The sequence below is a fragment of the Nothobranchius furzeri genome, chromosome 8 (genome assembly GCF_043380555.1).
Source record: "Nothobranchius furzeri strain GRZ-AD chromosome 8, NfurGRZ-RIMD1, whole genome shotgun sequence".
Taxonomy (NCBI): Eukaryota; Metazoa; Chordata; class Actinopteri; order Cyprinodontiformes; family Nothobranchiidae; genus Nothobranchius; species Nothobranchius furzeri.
The window spans coordinates 53,596,995-53,609,834 of record NC_091748.1 but is presented as its reverse complement, the minus strand read 5'-3'; the positions used below and the strand labels follow the sequence as shown (position 1 = coordinate 53,609,834).

Below are 12,840 nucleotides of genomic sequence, written 5' to 3'. Positions count from 1 at the left end.
AACAGCATTTCTCCAGTTTTCCTCATTAAAAATAGTTGGACGTGCAACAATCAGGGAGAACAATTCCACAGCTGAGGTGATCAGGAAGTTCTCTCCATCCTGTTGGTGTTGTTGTGACACAACAGCGGAGGATAGGAGGGTAATTACAGCCTCTTCCTAAATTATGATGAGCAGACTTTCATATTAGCAATCATCCTTTCAGCGAGAGGAGCATCCACAGATCTGATAATTGTTCCTGGTCTCCAAACGCAAACCACATGTTCCCTGAATGCGTCTCAGCATTTATGAGCTGTACCCTCCATCCCCACTCCGCATCCCCAAACACAATCAATCCCCTCATTGTCTCTGAGAGGCTTTTGAACTCGCTCCCCGAAAATTATGGGAATGTAGGATGAGTTTTGTGGATTATGTTGCACAGATTAAAACTGGAGTGTTTTTCTTTACCTTATTGAAGCCCTTGTTCATTTTTTAATAGCCTTTTGAGCAGAGATCTGCATCATAAGTAAAGATTAGCAGATGACCCTGTTTATGCGTTTTGCAGTCCTGTCTGCTGTTTCTGTGAATCCAGGCGTTTTGGTCCAGTTTCGTGACTCTTTTGGTGAAAGCAATCCCAGTACTCATCAGTCTTTTGTATCATGCCTCATTTCAGACCGATCGTGTTACACTCTCCCATTTGGAGACAGAGCTACACAGCAAATCTCCAAAAACACGTATGTACGTCATGATGGAGATGAGACACTGGGGGGAAGAATGTACCTCATCCTGGACATTTCTGACCTTTACCCCTCTCTCTGTGATTGTGAAAAGTTAACTTCTACAAAGTGATGAAAGAGGAGGTGATGTTTCTAGTGATCCCGAGGGTTTACGCTCCCTGCTTTGCTCCAAGGTTTCCAAAATGTCTGAACCAAACTTGTGATTAAAAAGGATATTGGATGGTTTAAAAATGAATGTTGCAAAAAGGTGGATGAGAAGGTAAAGTTGTCTTAAAGGACAAAGTTTGCCTTTTGTTTTCGTGTGTGTTTGTGTGTGTGCTACAGCAGCTGATAATCCCAACCCTGCCCGTCCTCTGAGCTATAAATATCTTAGCCAGCCCACCAGCAAAGAAAATATTGAACTTGCAAAGAAAAACTCTTGACTCCTGGTGAAAAGCGTGTCAGGTTTGAGTGAAGTGTGGACTTCAGCATCATCTGATACCTGACAAGTTTCTCCTGGCTGGAGTGGCGCTGCTCAGGTTGTTTGAGGAGGATGTTGGGAGAGCGAATGGCGCTCCCTCTCAGATACACGAAAACGTCTGTTTGAGTTTAGAGATGCCTTGGGCTTGGTCATGTTTAGGTGCATTTCCTTCAATGTAACACACACACACACACACACACACACACACACACACACACACACACACACACACACACACACACACACACACACACACACACACACACACACACACACACACACACATTCTCTTGTGCAGAAATAGTGCTAGAAAAATCTTTATTTTAATTAGATAAAGTGTAAAATATGTTGAAGTCGACAGTTTCCCGTGTTTGATTTGTAGACGCGTGATTGCAGGAAGATAATCTGACTCTTCTAAGACTAAAGTGGCCATTACGGCATTACTTCCTGGGCTTCTGCACCGTCAGACCTTCTCACATCTGTGAACGGGGTTATTTACACTGTTATGCTTCAGGTGAATATCCCGTTTATTCAGATGTTTCCATAAATAATTTTACAAGAAAAACACGCCAAAGTTATTACAGTTTAATTTAATAGGTTTTAGGTTAAGGGGGAAAAATTACATTATTTAGCATGATAACACCTGAATAAGGCTAAATATTACATTTACATTAATTCATTGTTATTTCTTCTGATTGAGAATCAGCTGGATAAATTCTAAATTATTACTTTGGGACAATAATTAAGGTTTTGATAAGTGTAGAGGACTCTAAGGTTTATTATTCTGACAAATTTATCTTTAATCTGCTCAGAAAATTCCATACCCCCCATTTTTTGTATTTTTCTTAATTTTCTGATATAATCAATGATGTAATATGTGCTTTACTGTAATTGAACCAGGTACAACAACAAAATCGGATTTAACTTCAAGACAACCTTTAGCTTTAAAAACACAAGGAGAAGGTGTTAAAGTTAATTCAAAATCTTTAGAAAGTGTATTAAAGTCAGTGTTTGAACGTGAAGGGTTTGGGTTATTAGAGCATTACGGCATCCATTTAAATCTGTCACTTTTTAAGCCTTTAGCAAAACAAAAATCAAAGAAATAGAAAAAGTCTTATTTTACCGAACAACTCCTGAGGAAAGAAAACAGAAAAGTTCTTTAGCTGGTTAAAACATTTAGTTCTTCCAGAAACGTAATCAGGAAGAAATTATGAGCTTCAAACAAGCAGTCCAGCAGTTAAATCCTTTATAAACAAACAAAACCAGGAAACTGTTTATTTCCTACATGAGGAATTTTTATCACCATATTATTTTTTACAGAGGAGTATAACACGTTTTATTTATCTGAAATAGGTCAGTGGTGATTTTTTTGTATTTGGAAAAACAGAAAAAAGATGCACAAGACCCCCAACGTTCTACATTTTTATTTGATAGATTCGGAATTTACATTAATAATACGTAATTTAAAAATTACACGTTTAAATGTTTTTAAAGCTAAATTCGAGAAAGAAATTCTCTAAAGGTAGAAAAAGGCATATTTTCACTTTTCAGCGTTACACATTTACTTTATCTGGTTGGTGCCTTCAAACTTTAGAGCAGGGGTGTTAAATATGCGGCCCGCGGGCCGGATCAGGCCTGCAAGCGGGTTTAATCCAGCCCGCGAGATGGTTGTGTAAACTTTATTTTCATACTTTACAATGTAGAGTGAAAATAAACTTATCATTGTGAGCAAGTTTCCTCTGTAACGAGTATAAATAAAACAAAGCTGCGCTCAAGGCTCACACAAGAACTTGAATCACATCCTGAAGTTGGCCGCCACTCAGGATGTGACTTCTGATATTGATGTGCTGGTGAAAGCTAAAAGATGTAAAGTAAAATGAGTCAAATATACTTTAAGTGCTGCATGAAACTGATCTAGCCATGTGATCTGTAAGCTCTTTGAATCACTAAGGAATGTTTTTTTTATTAATTGATTTTTTTATTTTTTTCTTCCAAATTTTCAAGTACACTTCAGGTGTTGTACTTGTACTACACTGTCCTCAGGCTCCAGCCTTGTTTTACATTGATTGTATTAAAACAAAGAAAACAATCTGAAGTTTTTTTTTTTAATTTACCGGTCCGGCCCACTTGGGACTAGATTTCCCTCAATGTGGCCCCTGAGCTAAAATGAGTTTGACACCCCTGCTTTAGAGCCACAAGATTCATCATCAGGGCTTATGAAATGAGGCTCAGTTATGACGCTTCTTTTATGGCAGATGATGAAAAAACCCAGATTATTCATGCTGATAGAGATTCGATCTTCCACCAAACATCTGTTTAACTTAGTTTTACTGCTGATCTCACAGTAAAGACCTCTGCTTGGCACGTTTCTGGTACAACCTTTAGAAATTAGCTATAAATGTTGTACAGGAAACGTCACACGTCTTCCCTGGATCATGACCACGATGGTGGGCATTTCTACTCATCACTACGTTCCCATGAGCCCACGTCTCTGAGCTCAGCAGTGAAATATGGGCAAATGTGAGCGTTTTGTCTGGGTGTTCCACTGATTCATAAAGCACAGACGTACTGCTGCGGATGAGTCTGCGGCGTGATTCCTGTAAACTCCTGTCTGCGGGGGGGGGGGGGGGGGGGGGGCTTTGTAATGGAACGAGAGTGCTTCCTGAGTCACACTCAGACCGAGCAAGTAGAGAACGCCTTTGACTGACATCTGCGAGCCTGAATCAGCTTGAATCAAACACGGCCAGAGCTGCACGTGACGAGGCTGGAAGCCTGTGGCGGGATGAAAGTGTTGCGTCAGCCTCGCTGAACTTTTATTTCATACACAAAGATTTATGTGATGCCGCAACAGTTTCCCACAAACCCTAATTTTATCTTCTCCATCCATTTCTGTCGCTGCAGTCAGGCAAGTTCTTCTTAGTAAGCAGAGTGGCATTTTACGCTAACCAAAGGCATTCTGACTCCGATTCTGCCAAACAGTGTCAAAATATATAAACTGATTTATGCTGAAGTTCTTCTGGAGCAGCAGAAGAACTCAATTCTGGGTCTCAGCTTAATCAAGCAAAAGCTGCAGAGTTGGCTCAGATTCATAAAGATGAAAAAAAAAAACTTTTATCTTTAGCCTAAAACTCCTCTGAAGAAGCTGCCAGGTTTGTTTATGAAGCTAACGCTAAAGAGATGTTTCAGATTCTGTTCTGCTGGACGGGCATTCCCCACAGCCTACCTCACGTCTGCAGACGACCCATTACTCATGCGTTTTCAGAGACTCCTCACTGCACGACCCAGCAGCACACGGGTGGGTTGTGGGTTTACATCTGGGCCGTGCCACTTGCTGTTCTTGGCTTCGACTCCACTGCGTTTCATCTTGGAGGAATCCGCTCAGACTGTGGCTGTCGGGGATGCCGGCCGGCCGGCCGGCCGGTCGAGCTGCAGCAGGAGTCTCCCTGGGAAAAAAGTCTCAAAAAGAGTCTGAGTCAGCCTCCTTTTGTTCCATCAACATCTTATCTGGGCTCAAGAAATCAGAAACACTCACAACAAATCGGAGTGATTCAGATGTGCTGTAAACACGGCGTCATTTAGGCTCGCTTCGTTTTGAAATGTTTGAACATTAAAGCTGAACTTGTTTAAACTCTGAAACCTGTTTTTAACAAGGCCGATCATGTTGGAGATGGATCCACCAGCCAATCACACGTCTGCTCCAGCTGTCTGGTCAGAAACAAACAGGCTGTTTTTAATACCTTCATTAGTGCAGAGGAGAGAGAGCAACCAGCAACCTAAGGCCTAGTCCACACGTAGCCGGGTTTTTTTAAAAACGAATATCCGCCCCTCCAAAAATTTGCATCCACACCACCTCGTTTTAAAAGAAACCCTGTCCACACGTACCCGGATAAATACGTTGTTAAGGACATGCCAGACCTGTAGGCGGCAGTACTTCCCCCGTTCTTAACCTCGTCCTTCGTCTGTGGTCTTCCGCAAGGAGCAGTAATTCTGCTTGCAAAAAACAAACAAGCAAAAAGCGCTTGGACAATTGATAAAGCGAGCGCAGCTCTGAGGGCATCCATGCTGTCGGCTAGTGTAAACACAGGTCGCACACGTGATGTCAGCATTTTTTTGTCATGGAAAGTGACGTTGCAGACCTCAAAACTCCGGTTTTGTCCGTCCACACGCAGACACCCAAAACGGAGAAAACGCAGATCTTCACTTTGGCCGGAGTTTTTAAAAAGATCCGTTTCCATGTGGATGACAGGCCAAAACGTAGAAAAATATCTACGTTTTGGCAGATCCCCGGCTACGTGTGGACAGGGCCTGAGTCTGTCTGACTGTGCCACAGGGCAGTGCCCACTCAGCTCACTGCACCATTGGCTGCTGCCGTCCCACAGGACTATGAAAAACTTTATAAAGTCTTAACAGTGTACTTTACATACTTTATTAGTGCTCGTTAATATAAAGTTCTGGAAGAAATAGTCACTTGCACCGTAATAACCTCCTCACCAGGACTAATAAGCACACAATAATGCTGCTTTGATGAAAAAGCAAATGAGAAACGCTCGCTTTCCTCTTGACTTAGACTCAAATGTTCAGATGAGTGTCTTGGCAGATACGTTTGTGTGCAGATTTCATCACGAGCTCCTGAGTCAAATATGTGTAAGTTGAGTTTACCAAGTGATGTCACGCTGCCCATCCAATGCAAACAAATGCAGCAGCAGCAGACCGGTAGTTTGTCACAGTCCATCTCTAGTCTGGACAGCGCAGGTCTGCACGATGAGAAGAAGTGGAATTTAGCAGAACCTTTTCCTTCTTGGAAGGTGTTCAGGTTCAAGTTGAGGATCCAGGAGCCTCGCCAGGCTGAAAATGGATGTCAATAAAGTTGGGAGGCTCTGTGCCTGCATGCGCTGTGATCTGCAGCGCTCGGGGTTATGTTTGCTGATTATTTACAGAGAGCGTTTATTTGAAAGTGAAGGCTGTTTGTGAGTGAGTTAGTCAGAACAAGGGGGAGATGCAGCACGCTGATAAGGAGATCTATAGGTGGTGTTGCGGAGCTTCTTTTAAATAACTGTGTGTGGAAGATTTTTCTCTGTGAAAACCTCATAAAATATTAAAATGACAGATAATAAATCCCATTTTCTTGAGAGATGAGAGCTTTAAGAGTGCAGAAAATAAAGTTATGGATTGATATCAATAGTAAAAGCCATGCTCTGATGTAAGAGTCGTTTTTCTGTTTTTTACAAATAAAACCTGCCAAAAAATCAAGTGAAAGGAATCTAGAGTGGTTGTAGTTCGTACCTGTTGTACTGATGGGGCTGTCTGTAAGAGGTGCTGGCTTGATTTCATCCTCTGGAACTGTAAAATGTATCTCACAGATGTGCTGGTCTCTTTGTGTCCGAAACGTTTCCACTGGAAACATCCAGGACATATGTTATCCCGAGACAATCCTTTCTGATTTACATGTTGATTTTAAAAGAGTCTGCAGGTTTTTTTTGTCCTTTTCCAACTGATTTCCCGTCATCTTAACCAGGAAAAAAAAAATCCCAAAAATGTTGCTGAAGACTTTGATTTACTGTTCCAGGGGCTAAATGTAGGGCTCCCTTTTTTCATTTCCACTCATGCCCATGTGGGTTGCTCAGAAAGTGTGTTAAATGGCTCCATATTGAGCTGACTAATAGCCTCAGTATGTACTCTTCATTAACATGCTTAACATTCCCCCTAAGACCCAGAAGTCAGCTTCTATAATACACTGCTTAACACAAACACGATGTTGTACACGTCTCTCTTATGGGGCTCGCTGTGGGCTGTTTTAACAGCGAGCTGATTTGTGAGCACTTTTCTGCGCTCGTAGTTGGGACTAAGGGGAGGCTTACTGTACATGAACATTTTAGACTGACCATGAAAACTGAAACTTTTATGGGGGGGGGGGGGGGGGGGGGGGGGGCTAATTAATGCAGAGAAATTGAAAGTGAATGAAAAGATAATTACATTTTGGTGTTTTAGATTCTTTGGCAGTTGGATTTAAAGGTGTGGTTCACTGAAAACATGTTTTTTACTTATTATTTCTGATTATAATCAGTCACTTTGAGTTATTCACGCTGGCAGAACATGAAACTAGTCTCCTAGAAGTATTTCCTGCTTCAGCTAGAAAATGGACAGTGAAACGCTAGGATTTCAAAAGTCTGACAGATCTACGTCACACTGTCACCTAACATTCATACTCACCCATCTGACTCGCGACGGGAAAGGTTGTTGTAATTTTAGCGTCCAGGAAATAGCAGAGAACATCTCTGCTAGTAGAAGCTAACTGTTAGCATTAGCAACTCCACCACATAGCAGAACTCCTCCAGGTTTGATTTATTTATTGAGATAAGACACCAATGTTGCAGAGCAAACAGAGTCACTGGTAGAGTTGTGTTGCTGTTAACCAATCAGAGGTGAGTTGTCCAAATATCAGGAAATCCGAATCCTGCCATCTAGCCACGTGCTAGTTCTAATTCAGCATTCTCTAAAGATTTAGCATGTCCATTTAGTGCTTTTAGCTTTTTTGCATCAGTGAAATTTAACAAACTTTATTACAAGGATTGTTTAATAACTTTAAACAAACATAAACTGTTATAACCCCTGGGTCTTTATAAAGTGGGACAACAGAAGTTTGTTTTCTTCTGGGAAATCTCATTACTTGTCATCTTTAGCTGTTTATTTTACTGCCTACTCTTATTGTTGTTGCCTTTTTAAATATTTATTTTTGTTTACTTCATTCATTGGTATTTTGAAGATGCTGCAAGTGTATTAAACCAAGAAAGTTATTTAAATTTTGTAGATACACAATAATGGTAAAGGCAATTCTGATGTTTCATAACAAAGTTGTGAACTAGAATCATCTTATGTGGAAAATTCATACTTTTTAATTTTTTTAAATAAAATTTAAAAAATTATACATTGTGTGATGTCACATAATGTCCCAAAATCATTGGATGCATCTAGTGGCGGCTGGTGAAAAAAATCTCCTGGTGAGGCTATGTGTAGAAAGACTTCCATTCTGAGTCCATTATCGAAATTCAAATGAACGTTTGGAAAATGGTTAAAATTCAAATACAATCATTAATTTCCCTTCTGCAAATAAAAGGGTTCACAGATAAACTCAGTTATCAAAGTTACAGATAAATTAGACTAAAATAATACTAAAATAAACACACATTTTACAACAGAGACCCCGGTCCTCGAGTGCCACATATCCAGTGTGTTTGAGTTGTTTCTCTGCTCCAGGGAAAGGAGATCCAGCACCTTCTAGCCTGCTAGCTAGCTATATTCTTCAGCAGTGCCCCAAAGACATTAAATTCAGTAATCCTGATTGGCTAAAAATTCTCCAGTTCTCCTTTGCAACCAGGGGCCTCGGACTGGTGGGGGGGGGGGGGGGGGGGGAGGGTACCGTTTACCCAGGGCCCACTGCAGGGAGGGGCCCTGAGACAGCTTTGAATAAAATTGTTTTATTGTTGTTGTTTTTTCACCCCGACTTACTTAATGTCTTAATAAACTTCCCTTTACCTGGATAAAGAGGTTAAGAAACAGAATTTCGCCTTAAAAATAATAACTGAATAATCTCTGAGGCATCTATCACCCCTCAAAAATGTGCAAAGTGGTTTAGTCCACACCAGCGGCCAGGGGCTGCACGGCTGCATGTACAGCTAATGAGACATCGCAGATGCCGACAGCCAGAGCTGGAGGCAGGAGAGTCAGTCATGTCTTTTCCCAAGAAAGGGAAATCTGGCTTCCAGAAAAGAAGGAGAAGGAGGAAAAGTTAATTGAACAGAAGCAAGTAGAAGGACGGTGAGCAGCAGCAGCAGAACACAGTTTTAGCTGATATTAGCTAGCTCTCAGAAGCTGCATTCATGTTAGGTGTTCAGTGTTAAACGCCTTTAGTTTCACCATCAAGATCAAATATAAATTAATTAGTGTTATCAGTGATAACACTAATTAATTAATATATATATTAATCAGAATTATTATCGCGGGCGGCCGCCGCCAATTAATTCGCGGACCTCGCAGTAAAAACAGGTTCACTCTGTGTGGATATTTCAGCTCCTTCCCAGTCATGGACCAGGACAAACTTGGTATCGATGGATTCGTGGTAATCTCAGGAATGGGAAGCTGCCACTGTTTTTCGTATAGCATGATGACACTGGTGTTAGAGGATTGTTATTGACTTGGTTAGATATTTTAAGCCTATTTTTAATTTCTTTATATTTGATCTTGAAAACGGACAATCTTATAATTTGGCTGATAATGCAGGGATTATAAAATTTAGAGTACATTACATTCACAGAGAGAACCTGGTTTATTTCATGTCATATGTATTTAATATATCAATATATATCAGCAAAGCTTAACATCATGAACCATGACAGACATGACTGAAGAGCAGATGAAGATATCATGCCAGGCACTGATGAGAAAATGTTACAAGGATCTCACAGCTGAATTTGAGAATGAGATGCTACACCTGAGAACAATATATGGTGCCACATTTCCACACATTCTGTCTCCTCTTGAGCTGCTTAATGCCATACAGGATGCAATTACAGAGCATTTCTGGAGAAGTTTGTATTAAACTGAGGATATTTTGCACACTACCTGTGACTGTTGCTGGGGGTGAACGGGCTTTTAGCAAACTGAAACTGGTGAAAAATTATTTGAGATCAACAATGTCCCAGGATAGACTGAACAGCCTAGCTCTTCTTTCTATTGAAAGCCAATTAGCCAAAGGATTGGACTTTAAAGATCTCATAAGTGATTTTGCTAACATGAAGACCCGTCAGTGGGCATTTACTGGAAAATAAGTTCCAGGATTTTTGTTTGAACACATTGTTGGCAAATACAAATAATTATATGTGAAGTCTGGGCATTTCGCTTTTATTATGCTGGCATTTGTATTTGCTCAATATAGAGGTTAAACTAAGATCATATTTATTATCTTGTCTTATAGCATGACAAAAAATGTGTAAGAGAGATATTAAACAATTGAGCATGGGGGCCCCAACTAGAAGACTTGTACCTAGGGCCCAGAATTTGGTGCTACGCCCCTGTTTGCAACCAAATGTGAGTAACCATTTAGCAGCAGTTCAGGAGCGCTTTTCCCACCACCTCAGGAGTGATGTTCCCGAATCTGCTGGGGGGAATTCACAGCCGATGAAATGATGCGTAAATAATCCAGATTGTATGTAGACACACACACAAAGTAGATCAGGTTTTTTTCTTTTATCTGATGGCACCATCTAGTGGCTGACAAGCATATCACATCATGACCTAGTTTCATTTTCGTTTTATGGCAGAAAGCAACGCCACTCCTCTAGCCAAGAGTTAAAACACAGTTCTACAGTTATGATGCTCATGTTACGTTAATATATTTATATTTTAAAGACTTACTTGTCCATGAGAAAGGTTGCAACTCTGCATCAACTGAGGTATGTTCTTAAATGCTCGAGTACACTCTGTGATTAATGCCTGTACATAAGCGGTAGTCTAACGCTATTGGTTAGTAGTGGTGTGCCTGCCTCACGATTCGATCCATTTCCGATTATCTGCCTAAAGATTCGATTTGAGTCTGAAATGCATCACGACTCTTCACACAAAATTTTTCATTACTTAATAAAAGCAGTAGAATAGTTTTCAATTTCATTTTTATTTCGATATCCCTGAAAAACAGAACATACATCTATTCACTATAGTGAGCAACAATTTTTAAAGTGTGCTGCCTATAATTACTTAAATAAAATGAGAAATAATGTTTTCTGTAGAGCAGCTTTAAGATAGAATACTACTGAACTTAAAAATAGTAAACAAATACTATCTTAAGTGATTCTTTCACATCCAGGATCCCAAAACCGAAATTAGCCCAGACATCCGATTTAAATGTAACGGGTGAATCTTTGATTACTGGTAATGTTCGCCCTGTGTCCCTGTCCGCCTTTTCTGTTTTAAATTGGCGCTAAGGCAACGCAGTGCGCATGTCATTGCAACTCTGCCCCCAGAAGTAGTTGTAAAACCTCAAAACTTTATTGTCCTCGCGCGTCCAGAACATAGACATAGGGAGAAAATCTCATTGTGTCACGTTGCTGCATCGATGCAGAATCATGCACGGCTGAATCGCGATGCATCTTAGAATCGATCATTTTTCCCACCTCTATTGGTTAGTGCTGACCGGTACTCAGTTTTGTATGGAGCTCCATGGGAAGGGGGGTGGGTTTAGCTAAATAAATAAAATATGCATTGCCTACATTATATCACAAACTCCGGACAGCAGCTTTAAGCAAAACTTGTACATTTATATATATATATATATATATATATATATATATATATATATATATATATATATATATATACTGTATCAAATCACCCCTTATGGACGAGCCACTAATGGTCAGCACTCAGAATATTTATTGATGACGCTCTGCTAGTACCTCACCAAATTGTTGATATCTGACCAAGCTGTAGCCAGTTTTGCATTGGCTAATATCAGTTAGCTTTGTCAGCCTCCTTAAAGAGCAAGTCACCCCCAAATCAACTTTTTTTTTGCTGATAAACTATATAAACGAGTGTCTAATCATGCTGTAGACACATGTACATAGTCAATGATTTGGCACTTTAGTGCATCTTAGTTAAAATTTAAATATTCAGCCTAAAACTGTCAGTGTTACGCCGTCGTCAGGTAAAAACTCTGCTCTATATTTGAATTTAAATCTCCCACAGCTATTGCCTAAGAGGTACACTTTGACATTAGCTGGTACATTACGATGTCATAATGCTGTTGCGAGCCTGTTTGTGTGTATTTGTCATCGACATATAAATATTGGACAATGGGTTTCCATAGCCTCCAATAACACGTTTTTGAGGCTAAATGGGAGGTGGCCACCACCACCATTTTGACCGTGTCACAGGTTCCGTCAAGCCCAGACAATTCCACAAAAGGGAAGAGATGAGGAGCTGAGGGTGGGGCTGTAAGGCTGGGATCAACTGACGACACCCGGTCAAACTAGCTACAAGCTAACCTGAAGCTAACCCAAAGCTAATGCGGAGGTGGGACCTAAGCTAACGGAGGTAGCAACCTAGCTACAACCGGAGCTAACTGTGCATAACACCAGAGCTTCTGAGTCAGAGATACGCCGGGCTGACCGCTGGGTAAAACCGGGTGGAACAAAGGTCTCTGAGAGCTCCACAAGCTGGCAGCTGCACAGCAGACAAGTGCCGCTGCGATCTGAGATGCGCAGAGCTGCCGCTGGGGAGAACCGGGTGGAAAGGTTTCCATCCAAGAGCTCCACAAGCCGTCAGCCCGCGCAGCAGACAGAAGCCGCGATCAGACAGAGATGTGCCGAGCTGCGGGGAGGGGAGAAGAGCTCCACAAGCCGATAGTCGGAACCCAGCTCCACCAACATGTTATATTTCAACCCATTTTCTAAAGTGCAGCATTATGTTAAATGCACTGGGTTTTACCCTATTACATTTAAATTTCATGGTTAAACAGTACATGTTAAAATCGAAGCTCAGCTCGGCAGTGACCTAAAATACATAAATATTATTTTACTTACTGAAAGAAATGAAGTGGAGACTCCTTGGACGCTCTATTAGTGCAATTAATGCCACAGCAAGTCATTTTGTCCAACAATTGCACAAATAATATCC

At 40.9% G+C, this 12,840-nt stretch overlaps 1 protein-coding gene across 1 annotated transcript in view; it reads left to right on the top strand.

Annotated features, from left to right (window-relative positions):
• LOC107393251 (zinc finger protein GLIS1) overlaps nt 1-12,840 on the top strand; it is a 91,086-nt gene that overhangs the window by 812 nt on the left and 77,434 nt on the right. The gene's annotated exons all lie outside the window — the stretch shown is intronic.